Source organism: Argiope bruennichi, chromosome 4, assembly GCF_947563725.1.
Source record: "Argiope bruennichi chromosome 4, qqArgBrue1.1, whole genome shotgun sequence".
NCBI classification, from domain to species: domain Eukaryota; kingdom Metazoa; phylum Arthropoda; class Arachnida; order Araneae; family Araneidae; genus Argiope; species Argiope bruennichi.
The window spans coordinates 106,447,041-106,461,640 of NC_079154.1; the positions used below are offsets into that span (position 1 = coordinate 106,447,041).

Genomic DNA, 14,600 nt, shown 5'->3' on the forward strand with positions numbered 1-14,600 from the left:
GTGAACGAAACGCTGAAAATCTATTACCACCAACTATGAATATTGGTAATTATATTCATAGTAATATAATTCATATAATTATTAGCAACTGAATTTATACTTATTTGTAATAAAAGTGTGTATGCTTCTATTGATACTGTACATTTTTCAGAATATTGAGTAAGTAACACTGGCGATAATTATGGTTCAGTCCTAAAGGTCATTACCGGCCGTGGTACAATCCTTTCAAGTGGAAAGTACGATCAAATGGTTATGTGTCATTTGCGCTCAGTCGCATTTGCGCTACCTCATTAAAAAGTGTCATTTGCTCTCAAGCTTTAAAAAGTTTACCACATTATAACTTTTATCTTTGCATGTAAGATTTGGCGAAGCTTCCGTGAAAAAATGCTGATGACCCCCTACCGCGTTTCAGACGAGTGTTGAAAGTAATAAATAAAATGTGTGAAATTTGCTTTAGAAATTTATTATAAAGGAACATGCTTATAATTTTCCCACACAGAAGACATTAATAAAAATTATAATTTTGATGCGCATAATACAAATTTAATATAATAAAGTAAAATATGTTTTTTGTTTTATGAGGATTTAATCTTTATGTCTCTTACGATTTTATTTAACAAAATGAAAAAAATATATATACTTAGAAAGTGTTTTAAATTCAAATTTAAATGGATACCAAAAATATTTAGTTCTTTCAATATGTATGTATGCATGTATGTATATATATTCCACAAGCTGATACTTAAAATGAGCTAATGTATTTTTTATGTTAAAGTTGTTCAAATAAATTGCATTTTTTTTAAATACTAAGCCCTTTGTTCAAAGTAAATAAGATAGGAATCATATTAATAATTTAAAAAATAATTGCTGGTTAATTCTCAGGGAAAAAAATTTCAGTAAGAAAATGTTGATAACTACTGAATTTTCTTCAAATCTAAAATATATTACCTCATTTTCTAGTTTATTTACTGTCATATTTAACTATACATAATCCAATGTACCACCAACCGACATGTAAATGCAATATCTGTACGTACTACATTAAATTGCTTAATTCTTAGATACAGTATCATGAGCTAAAGTTTTATTCGCAGGTAATATAGTAGCAAATTTCTGCCTATTTTCTTAAAAGTACTGCCAATGATTTATTACTAATTTTCAATTTGTCTTAAATCTATGCACGAAAGAAAACTAGAAAAAAAATATATTACTTTATATTTAATTCGTTCTTGTTTTTTTTTTGTTTTTTTTTCTTCTTCTTCTTCTTTCGTCCCTGAATTTTTTGCCAAAAGTGTAAATTCATGTAGATTGAACCTTTATCGTAATCAAAATTGAAATTACAATAGTAAATATTTAAATATTAGGTCGTAAGATAAGACTAATTTCACAGCTATGTAAGCATAGTTTCTGAAGTCAGTTTTCCCCCTCTAAAAAGCAGTAAGGTATATGCCTGGATTGCCAAGTCAGTTTTTGACTAAAAATCACAATTTATTTTATCGTTTTCGTTGAAAGACCAATTATTTACGTTTCCAAATCTGTGTTTGCTTTGTTTCTACGATTATTATATCAGAAGATGTAGATGTTTCTTTAAACAACATTAACGAAAACGGAACCGGAAGTTGCACGAAAATAACAGGAAGTCAGTTTTTTGCGCTTTAATATCATTAATATTCACTGATTAAAATTCACTAAAGGTTCTGTTTCGAAATGTGAATGTGTACGGCATGTTCAAAAGCGAGTGGTATACTCAATTGAGAGCTTTAGAAAAATCTATTAAAGTTCTTGGATGTAAAGGAAAGTTTACAGACAATGTCATAAATAAATTGCAAAACTATTATGGCGTTGCAATAAGATCTGATGTTGGTAATTTATTGCAGATTCAAAGTGCAACACTTGCTGCATTTGCTTATGTTTGTTCCAGTAATAAAAAGCCAATGCATGGAAAACGCCTAAAGGGAAAGGATTCTTGGCGAAAATACCAACGTGCTCTTTCAGAAAGTAGAAATATAAAGACTCAAGACTCCAAAAAAATATTAAGAATATTATTAAGCCTACTTATATTAAATTATGTGACAGAAATCTTTTGAAAAAAAGCCTTCATGGAAAAACACAAAATGTTATTGAAAGTTTGAACAATCTATTATGGACAACTATTCCCAAAAAATACATTTGTTGAATTGAAAACTTTGCATTTAGGGACTAATATAGCTGTATTGTTATTCAATGATGGTTTTTTCTGGCATAATAGAAATTTTTAATGAATTGGGTATTATTTCAAGTCATTACATGCTAACACAATACAGTAGCTTCGACAACGAGCGAATTGTTGCTGCAAAAAGATATTCTTTGCCTGTTACAAAATTATCCAGAAAAATAAAATGGGCTATTAGAAAGAAAAAAATTAATAAAAAGAGCATTAAGAAGGCATTTGCTATAAAAGTGGTGAAATTTAAGTGTTTAAAATGAAATATTATTTTAGATGTATATTAATAAAAATTTTAAATGCATTTTTTAAAGAATGTGTTTTTTGTCAAAGTTTTACTACGCAAAACATAGTTTCACAAAAACTTATGGATTTATTTTCTTCAAATTCTGTCTATATATTACCATAGGTGTTATGAAAGCAATGTACTAAGGATTTAAATCTAATGTTGATAGTTTTATATTTTTAGCACTTGATTGCCAGTAGTATCTATGATTTTTACAGTATTTTTACCATAAAAATGCTCGAAGACCCATAACTTTTTTTCATTTATATATTTTTCTTAGCTTTTAGTTCATTGCTTTTATAAGTATGATAACTATGCTGTGCAGAAAAACGATTTAAGTTTGAGAATTTGAATTTAGTGTAGAGTGTTTTGCGTTTTGCTCGAATTTCATCAAATTTTACCTAAAATAGCTCAATTTAATTAATTAAATTATTTTTAAATTTTTCTAATTAATGTTATTTATTGTTTTGAGGCATAATCATCAAGAAAATGTACTAAAATTGATAATCGAAGGATTTTTTTTAAATGTGCCTCCGAAACCAGGAAGATACCTTAAGTAGTTTAACAAACAAGTTTTTGTTTTATTAAATATTGCTTCTAGACATACTTACAATTACAAAATTTCATTAAATAAATGTAGGCAATTGTACTCAAATTGCAAAAATTAAATTTTTATATATCCATCATAATTTCAAGTGTGAATTAGTATCATTTTTCTCTTATTTTCATCTATACGTACAAAATTTCTAGAAAATTTGCAAAGATATGATTAGTTTTAAATTTCGAAGGACTGTCAACAAATGTGGAAGAAAGCCTTTATTTCGTAATGCAACTAGTACATCATCCAATCATTATGGTTTCAAAAAAATTGATAATCATGCATAACGTTGTTCACTTTCATTGTTCGGCAGTTGCACTATCGTCTTTATAAAGAAGGGAAGAGAAACTTGAGAAACTGAACATTTAAGCCATCTCAGAGACTTACTGGAATACTCAGCAAAAATATTTTTTTTTAAATTGAACTTGTACAGTTTCTAAAAGAATTATAAGAAATTTTTGGTTATGATGATGATTTATTTTGTATGCAATCATAATGCTTCCCTAGTTCTAGAAGAATACAATGACGTTTTCAGTTCCAAGAATTTTAATAGGCTTTGTGATTTAGTGATTAAAAATTGTAGGATACTTACTTCAACCGGAGAGAAATAGTGAGAATGAAGTGTCATATATGCGATGAAAAAAATTGACATTTGTCTCTATTTTTTTAGGTTAACCTTTTGCTGATTAGGAACAGGCAGTCCAGAGCTCAACTTTCAAAATTGACTGTGTAGAAAATATTTCAACTTTAATAAGTGGCATTCATACAGAATACAAGATCGCCGCCTAAAATCAAACAAATAGGTCCTTTCTTAAGCAAAATCAAAACTTTCTTTTCTGAAAAATTTTGTTTGAAGACATGAATGTTGCTTTGATCTAGATAGAAACATTAATTTAAAAAAATCACATTTGGAAAAGTAAAAACAATTCTTCATTCAAGAAATTCATCATCACTCACAGCTTTTTGTTCTATGTTATATGCTGCCGCTTGCAGACGTTCTTTAGTTGGTCCCATTTTCTACAAGAGTATACTGTGTGGTACCGACAGATTCATTTAATTTTCATTGGGATTATATTTGAACTAGAAATGAATTGACTTTATCTGGATATTTGATAAATCTTTGCTGATTAACTCTAAAAGCCAATCCTTATGTCACATGAACTCAATCACATATGCCCAAGTATTATTAAGGTAATGCAGTTCTGTATAGGTGTTGAAGGTGTTAATTTGGAACAAATTTTTAAACACTTTAATTAATATAATGCCATTCTATTTTTTTAATTTAATGAAATTTAATAAATACGTTATATGCTTTAGCAAAGGGAAGATAGAATTTAAACCGCTTGAAATTAATTAACAAAACTTTATATCCTTTGAGATTTTATTGACCACATTTAGTATTTATTACAGTATAATTTTATTCAAATACTTTAAAGATAAGGTTAATTGTTTTTTTTGAGGGGGGGGAGATCGTCCAAAAAGGGCTTAAATTGGAATTAAAATTATTTCCTGAATTTGAGGTTCAGATCAAGAAGTCTATCATAGCTCTCAGAAAGCAGTTATAATCATTATAATTATCATTAATTGGAATTGAAAAAAACTAAAGCAAAAAGAGAATAATTCATATAAATAGACACCAAACAACAGAAAAAACTAAGGCTGTGTGTTTTTATTTCTTCAGGAACAAACGAATAAAGAAAGAAATGCTACAGTTCTTAAAATATCAAAATTGAGTTCAGATTTTATATGCTGACATGAGCTTGAAAATCAAAACCTATTTTGCATTATTGAGCTTAAAGAAATTAGTAATGTAATTTGAGAAGTAATTTTCTTTAATTGAATTGATGAAACAATTTTAATAGGCTATGTTTTATTCTACATTAAAGTGTATTTCTATAAAAATTTATTCCATTTTTAAAGGCAAATAAAATACAAAAAAATTTTTGCTTCTGCTTTATTGAAATTAGTTTTCTGTCAGTTTTCATTAAAAACTATTCAAATGTGATAAACTTTCCTTATTTTTGCTATTTTAAAAATAATTTTTTAAGTAAGCAACAACAAGCTAATGTTCTTCTTAACGCAACAAATATAATTGCAAAGGAAACAAAATCTATAGAATGATAATTCCGTGGAACAAGCAAATCAGTCTGTTCACTGACCAATTACGTTAGATTTTTTTGTTAATTTATCTAGTTATATCACTGAAACCTGAATTTGAAGCCAAAACTTAAGTCTTGTCAAAGCCTAAAAATTCAATTACCTATGTATTAAATAGCTTATTCTATATAATATGTAATTTTCGAATTTCACATATGAAAATGCCCTCTTTAGACATTTAGTTTCTTTATATTTTTTTATAAAATATGCATTCTCAATCAGACATCATAAGACCTTTCTCTGTATAAAAGCAATATTGATTGTGTAAATAGAATTCACATGGTTTGAAATATTTTTAAAAGAATATTTTACATAAATGTGTGTTGAAATATACAAATATATATATATATATATATATATATATATATATATATATATATATATATATATATATATATATATATATATATATATATATATATATATATATATATATAATATTAATCTTGTATCATTTTTCATAACATAAAGAATTGTTCTTTGAAATAAAAAAAAAGTTTATTTTGCTTCTTAATGCTACTTATTTAAATATCAAATTGACTCCAGACATAACTGAAACTCCGACTGTCAGTATTTTTTTAACTTTGTATATGACTATATTTCGTCAGTATTTTTTAAGTTAACAAAAAATGCAGCATTCAAAAATTTTAAACTGGCAGATAATTGGCAGAATCCTTTGATCCAAGTAATCCACTTATGCACATTTTTTTTTTACTGCATTTTCTTTTCCATTACGAATATGATTTAAATAAATGTTAAGACAATTTTACTCCTACTAAAATGATATATTGAAAACTATTGAGATAAACAATTTTTGATATTTTTATATCTACAACAATTATTATAGAAGTGTGATATTCTAAAATTTGATATATCTGTAGTTTTTAGTGCCAAAGTTTTTCAAAGATTATTTCAAATTCTTTTTGACTGTGTTCCAATCAAAATAGTAATGAAAAGATTTTTTTTTTTTTTTGTATATTTAATATAAATTATAGCTTTGCATGGTATAATATACAAACAAATTAAATTGTTCGAAAGGAAAGGTTATAAATGTAATAATAATTTTATTTTCATTATTAAAAATTCAAATATTGATGATAATTATACATTGCTTGATAATCTTGAACTCCCCTTTTAATTTTTACTAATTGTTTCTTGACGTCGATTTGAGCTTCATCCCGCTTACAAGAATGGTGCATTTCAGAGAGAATACAGTTCTTTTTTGTTTCCAGAGGCCTTTTACACTTTTCGGTCTTTTCGTTAATGCAGCGCCATGTTACCACATTTTCAAGGCTACAGCGATATTTCCGATATTGATATCCATTATACAGAACTGATGGCTTTCCTTTTTATGTTTCGAAAACTTCAATATTGTTATTCATATTTAAAATCAGATCCAAGTAATAGAGAGAAAAAAAATCAAACACGCCAAGCATCTAATCTAAAATAAACTTTCAAAAATGTTCCTAGCATTCTTAGAGAGAGCTTATCAGTTTTACCGTGAGAAAAAAAAAGTGAATATTTCAAGGAAAAGGACCCTCAATCATAAATAATTCTCTTTTCAATACGAGAAATGTGCATTCTCTATAGCCCCTATAGATACACGCCAAATTTTTCTTGCCAAATGTAATTAAATTCCAGTAAACCTGCATATGTAAGCGCAAAAGACACTTTTTAATGAGTTACGCAAATTCGACGGAGCGCAAATTCCACAATCCCGTTCAAATACTGATAGGAAGTAGCCTACCCCCATCATTTCTGTACTCGCCAACCACCATACAAGATGCTTCCAGTCCTAATTTTTGTGATGCCTCCCCCGGTGGGATAAGGTACTAAATAAACCAGCGGGGGTGGTTACGGGTTATTCAAGTCGTTCTTTTATGTTATCGTATTTATATGTTTTCAAAACTATAAGCATATATATGGTCAACAGTCTGACAGATTTGGTTTAAAATGAGAGGAGAATATACATTTTGAATAATTAAAATTCGTAAATTTTCACATATATTCTTTAAATAAGTATATTCGTTAATTACATATAGATTCGATAAGCTTATATTTAAATGCGTATATTTATAAATATACATTCTAAATTTCGTAAATTTTTAACTATTTAACTCTTTCAAGTTTTTTTGTCTTTGCATTCATTTGGGCTCGGAAAACGAAACATATGTCCTGTGGAAAGATTTCGCTCAAATTTTGATGGAAATCTACATATTTGGAATGGTGAAAACATACAAAACTTCACCCATCTTACCCAAAGAATATTTTTAGTTAGGGTTTTACAGACAGAATGACATAGCTTCAAAAATACATAGCTTTAGATTCGTCAAATTTTCGAGTACAAATTTGAAAATTGCAATAGAAAGTTACAATAAAAAAATCGTTCATATTCAAAAGTATTATATTGTAGAAGTATGAATCATAAACCCCAAATTCTCCAAGTTTCCTAGCCCTCTACTTATGTTCGAACCGCGGCCTTTCTGTTACAGAACGCACATCCAAGAGGTTGTTGAACTCGTTCGATATATTTTATACTATCATCCTATAATATCAACCCTTAGACTATACTATATAATTATTTCTTAAGCTTCAAACTATAGCTTGCAGAGCATTTTAAATTCTTAAAACTAAAATAATACTCTAAACAATTTAGAATTCCATCGGCTTTCAACTTAACAACGTATCTTACAAACATTGCCAGATTCCAGAATGTTTACAATTGATCATTAGCTATTATGCAAAAAATAAACGAAATAATATCAACAAAATATGTTTATAAAAAAAATCGTTTGCTTTTACTTTTTAATAATATTTTAACAAAATAAAAATGGTAGCAGTTATAAAATGTCTGAAAAGGAATCGTCTGCTAAATGTCTATTAACAGATTTAGATTATGATATTTACCGAACAGTTATCATTACTGCACTGATCCGTTCCCTGGACTTTCCTAATATTTTTGACAGTGGGGTGACATTAACAACTACTACCTTAACATGCCTTCAAATTAAGAAGTCACAAGACATTCAATCAAATGATCCAAAGGGTAGGACAAGAAACAAAGCGAGTTTATCTTCGCCAATAAACTCAATCCTGTGTTCATCAATTGTCTTTGTATAGAAGAATTTGAATCTAATGAATAATTGCCCCATCTATTTAGATGACAGACTGCCTATAACTATAACTTCAACTCTTTTCAAGTAACTTGCACCTATCACAGTTTACTTGCAGAAGAACGTCCCATGCATCTTTATCTGTGAAATTGCACAGGATACAGTCATCTATTTCAACTGCCAATGAATTTTCAATGATCACCCTTGACAAGATGACGCTACAGCATGCATGAGGGAGTTTTAACTATCTTGTGAAAAGTGTCGAAAGTGTATCGTGTGCTCCTGAGTGGGCACGTAAAACATTTGTAAAATGTGTAACAGTTTGTGACTAATTTACAGATCACTCATATTTGTACGTATAATACCTTTGAATCTATAATGTTTTGAAAATGAATATATCTTTCATTGAAGATCTATACTTCCTCTTTATATACAAGGGAGTAGTAATTTCGCTGTTTTATATTTTAGAAACATATTAAAATTACTTGTAATTCAATTGAGAATTTAACCAATTTGCATTGGATAAATTCTCATGTGCACGAATCACACTACACAAACGTGCGTGTTCATGGGAAATTCAAAATTTTATCCAATATAATGGGCTATCTATACTTATAATAAAGCTCAATGTGTGTGTGTGTGTGTGTGTGTGTGTGTGTGTGTGTGTGTGTTGGCGCTCTACAGGCCAGGTCATTTGACATACAGCTACCAAATTTGGTACATGTCTACCTTAGAGGTCGGGAATGTGCACCTGGGGTCCCTTTTTTTTGAAATTTTAATTAGAATTTTAATTATTAATTAAAAACTAACTTTCCCGCCAAAAAAATCTTCCATTTTCCCCACCGCCAACTTTTCCGCCAAAATAATCTTCCATTTTCCCCAAAGCCAAATGATTTAGGCTTTAGTTCTTTTTTTCTCCCAACAGTAATGAGGCTAGGGTTAAGATTTTTCGGCGGATTATTTCAAACGATTCTGTTTATTTTCTTAATGTTTTATGCATTTAAAATTAAACATTGTTAATTAATCCATGTTTCAGATTCATTCTGAAGTACTTTTGAATTAAAATAACACAGAATAAAGGAAATTAAAAATATATAATCTGCATAGCGTTACCCCAACTGGCGTAGAAAAATTCACGCATTTGCGTTACCGTAAAAGGCGAAGAAAATTCACGTATGCGCACTGTGTTCTGATTGTTGGCATGGCAACCATTAGCAACGGACGATTTAAATTACTTTTAGGTTAGTTGTATGCTTTTGTAAGTAAATTGTATTTATGTTAGTTATATATTTTTTTGTATATTCTTATAGTTTTAAGTACATCGTTTTTTAAGTAGTTTTTTTTTAACCTCTTTTCAATGATTTAAATTATTTTTAGGCTAATTGCATGCTTTTGTAATTAAATTGTATTTATGTTAGTTATATATTTTTTGATATATGCTTATAGTTTTAAGTACATCGTTTTTTAAGTAGTTTTTTTAAACCTGTTTTCGACCAATTATTTTAAACGATTCTGTTTATTTTCTTAGTGTTTGATGCATTTAAAATGAAACATTGTTAATGAATCGATCCGTTCATGATGAATCTGAGAAAATTTTATTGACAAATTCTTGAGATATTATATAAATTAAGAAAGATATTCTTTAGTGCCCATAAAGTTTAAACGCTGAGTGACTCTATTTTCATTAATCAGATTATAAAAAAATTCTTTGTTTCAGTAAAAAATATTATTATATTAATTGCAGATTAATCCTTTCCGCTTTAATTTAAAGTATAAATTCTATGGGAGTCAACAGAAAATGAGAGAGATACATATCACGTTATGACTGAAGGCCTTTATAATATTATGAGTGAATTATATGACTATCAAAATTTGAAGTTTTAAAATATTTTGCTGAAGAATCTATTAAAGTTGGAATTGCATAAAATATTTAATTATTAAAATTTTAACGAACATTAAGATTGGCGAACCGGCTGGTCGCCAAAGGCGGCTAGTATATAATAAATAGCGAATATTCATTTTGCACGAGAAAGTACTTTCTTTTAATATTTAATTTACTTAAAAAACGAAAAACAGATTGCAGTTCTAAATAAATGAAATCATTTTAATTCCTTCGCAGAAATTTAACTAAACATTTATTTTAATATTTAAATTAATGTGTATTAATGAATTTGCTAAATATGGATATTACTTTAAAATTCCATTTTTTATCTTCTTGTGTATGAAAAACAAAGAAAAAGAATTACACTTATCAAAAAATAAAACACCAAAATTTTGCCGAATCTCCATTTTTAGAACTCCTTAAATCTGAAAATCACATTTTTAGAATTTTATCTGTCTGTCTGTATTTGGAATTATATCTGCTTTTGATAGAATGATGAAAGTTTAGTATGTGATCTTTATGTAATAGCTGTAGATTTTTATCAATCTAATCGCCTTTGGAAACTAGTCTGCTCGCTTGGATTACTGACTTTATAAGTTGTAAATGATTAATCTGAACTACTTTTAATTCACTTCTTAATATGATCGAAATGAAAAACAGTACTTGAATAAATTTGAAATAAAAGCTGAAATAAAAATCCCACTACGGAATTAATTATTGGCAAAAGTAGGCGATTGAATGTTTTGATGGATGAGTTGAAATTCCAGTATGATAATTAAAAACATAATATACCAAAATGAATTAAGCTTTATTATTAAAATTAAAAAAAATGTATAAAAATGAAATTTGTTTCATTAAATATGTAATTTTTGAATCTTACAATGATAAAAAGACAAATTTATGTGAAATAATTGTTTTGGAAAATATGAATCTATCAGTTTTCATTCAGAGGCCAGCGATTATCCATCTGATAATGGTTAAGCCTACTTTTGAAATCTTCTGTTTTTAATGTATTTCTTAATTTCTTTTATAGCTTCTTTCAGTTCATTAAATGGATACTTTTGGTGACACGGCGAATCCTTCAACTTATTTAATAATATTTTGCAACTCCATTAATCAACTAAACGAAGCCCTTAATTCAATGCAGCTGTGAAAATACTGAATAAAACAGTCTGAAATTCTTACGATAGTTTGTTTACTTTTGACCGTTGCCATTCGGCAATAAGTAACAACAGCGATTACTGTTACTTATTGTCCCTTTAATGTTTATGTAGGTTAATGTTTATATATACAGATTTTGAACAAAATTCATTTATAGGAAGTCTTTCTGTCTGTATAACCGATAAAAGGTAAATACGATAGCTACAAAACTCAAAATCATAGATGGATTATATTTGGTACACAGATTTAATGTCTAAAGGCCAGATACATGTCACATTTTGAACGGAATCCAACATGGTATCACCATCATATATATAGTTGATTCAAAAACGCAGCTACTTAGATAAAAGCAATTTGATGTGAGATCTTTTTTTTATAAAATTGTAGCTTTTTTTATCATATTTTTACATTTGATAAAAGAAAAGATGCTTAATCAATTCCATATCATATACTCGATTCTCCTTATTGAACAATGAAACATAGAGCACTGATTTGCCGGACTCTGAAACAACAGTTTGAGTATCCGTAGCGAGTATTTGAGTATTATGCGAATTTATTTATGAATGATTTATGATTAAATTATTAGCCAAAAACCAGCTGAATCATCTGTTGGTCTAATTGGAATCATAACAAAATATTTTCGAAACATTGCATTTTTTCAAAAGAAAGAAATAAAACACATATTTATTATTTAGATCATCGATATTTAAGGTTTAAATTTTTCTTCTTTTAAATGGATAGTCAAGGACCTTTAGAGGTCAAAGAAAATTAACTTCTATCTCTACTAATTATAAAAAAAGCATGTGTCTATGTATGTTAGCAGTTTGCAGGTCAGACCACTGACCTAGAGTTAATTATCAATATGGCACAAACATTTACTCAAAGTATGCGTTTCAGAGCATTTTTTTAAAAAAATTAATTAGATTTTTGATTAATTTAGAATTAAGCGAAATTTTGGTGTTTCAGTGCTATAGCTTCTGAAAATATAATTCCATAAAATAAATTTAAACTCCATTTTAAAATTTAAAAAAAAATATTCTTTATGTATATCAATTTATTTGGCTAAAAATTTCATAATTTTTGAAATATATTTTTTTGTATAATTTTGAAAGATAAATTTCATTTTTTCAATTAAAGTAAACTGTTTTCACTATTCTAGCAAATGTTTGATTTCGAGGCATTTTTTCTACTATTGAAAGTTATGGAAAAGAGATTCCTATCATAGTCTGAATAGTTTTTACAAGGAATCAGAAAGTGAAATTACATAACTTCAAAAGATTATGTGTAATTTAAAATGCAAACACTTAAGGTCTTCATCACAGTGTGCTTCATGAGATTTGACTTCATTCGGATGGCTCATGTACAAGAACAGGCGTAAAGCTATTAAAAGTATCTCTCTAATATTTATATCAATTTAAAATAGGAGAAAACAGAAGAAGAGAAAATCATGAGCATCAGATCATGCATAAGATATTTAATAATTTTAGCACGATACTACTGATGAATCGGCTGGTTGCCAAAAATATCCAACAGAATTATAAAGAGAGCATATATAAAGTCTTCAAACAGGCAACGAAATATAATATATATATTGAAGCCATCAAAAGTCATTAAAATACTTTAAGAATACAAATATTTTTGACTTCTTTAGAATTTCAGAGAGCTAACATTATACAAAATTATGAATTACTTTTAACTGGCATAAAGTTTTTTTTTTTAATCTGGATGAATTTTTTCATGTAACACTTCTTCAAAACTGGCATGAAGTGTTATATAAAGTAACATTTTTATTTTAGTCATATAACTAAGCAGATTTGATAAATAAGAAAGATTATACATCCTCTATTGGCTTTTTTACTACTTGTATTGATTTGATTCCTCATGAAGCGCACTTTTAAGTTCAAACTTGTAAATTACAAAGAGCTATAAACAATCATTGTTTTATTCAATAAAGTAGATTTTTTGAATGTGAATTACTCTTTTTACTGCTTGTGCTCAGTTGATATCGCATGAGCCGAATTTACAGCTTCAAGCTTGTAAATTTATTAAGCACATCGATAAGCATTCGTCATTTTGTCCCGTATATTTGATTGGTTTTAGGACCAATAATATCGAACAATTTTCTATGAGAGATAATGTAAAAGAATAATATTTTTTTTAGTAAAGTTTGGTATAATTTATCTGATGTAACTTATCAATAATTCTAGATTTGATTTTGAGGTTTATCTGTTTATCAATTTTCAGGTTACAAAATTATGGTTAGACCCATTTTTAATGACATGAATTAAAATTAAACATTTTAATCCACTGCAATTAAACTCATCCAATTTGTTAAAATTCTAACGCATTAATTGTATAGCATTACTTAAGAGGCTTCATTATCTGGATCATTTCATTCATACATATATAACGGGTGAGTTAAACGATTAAGAATAAAAATGGTATTGCGAAACTTTTTAATTTATAAATACAAATGGCTACGTTTGACAATACATATGTTAAAGTTTGAAACCACCAAAAAATTATCTCAAATCTTTTGATATGACAAAAAACCATCAACACAGATTTAAACTGCAATTTTTTCAAACTACGTGAAAGAAAAGTATTTATAAGTAACAGGAGTGACCGCACCGAAAATTTAATAAGTGTGACTACAACAGGGGTGGCGAACCTTTACGGATCAACATGCCAATTTTTTCTAAAGAAATGTTTAATGAGGTATAGACGTGCCGTCAAATAATTTTGACTTGTGATTATTGGGAAAATAATAAAACTAAATACTAACAATTCTTTATTTACTACGAAAAAATACATTTTGTACGGTACTGTAGTAAAGATTTTAGTTATACGTGTAATTCAAATTAAAGTAACATTAATGTGACTTCTTCTGTTGCAGATTAGATGACAACTGTTAATTTATATTAGGATTTCAAGATGTTACTTTTCACAGAATGCAAGCTAAATTTGAGTCATCTGCCAAACTGTTTCTAAGCGAGTCTTTAATGTTATTCATATCTGAAAATTCTAAGCGAGACTTTAATGTTATTCATCTCTGAAAATAATGACTCGCAGGCATAGGTAGATGAAAATAGGGTTAAAATAGCATAAGCCAACTTCTCCAAACTGTTAAATGTGTCTGGAATCGAATTCCATGTTTCCAAAATTTCGTTATTGGCATTTTTACTTATATTACTTGTTAA

The 14,600-nt window shown here is 27.8% G+C and overlaps 1 protein-coding gene across 3 annotated transcripts in view; it reads left to right on the forward strand.

The window, feature by feature from the left end:
• The window catches only part of LOC129966718 (NPC intracellular cholesterol transporter 1-like), a 75,145-nt gene extending 63,756 nt beyond the window's left edge, over nucleotides 1-11,389 (forward strand). The window contains exon 27 of one of the 3 annotated variants that reach the window (XM_056081246.1): nucleotides 11,273-11,389. The gene's annotated coding sequence lies outside the window, so the exon portion shown is untranslated. Of the gene's footprint in view, nucleotides 1-1,877; nucleotides 2,877-3,757; nucleotides 4,961-11,272 lie in introns of those variants that run through there. The other 2 variants (XM_056081244.1, XM_056081245.1) reach the window with 2 other exon arrangements.
• The last annotated feature ends 3,211 nt before the right edge of the window (nucleotides 11,390-14,600 follow it).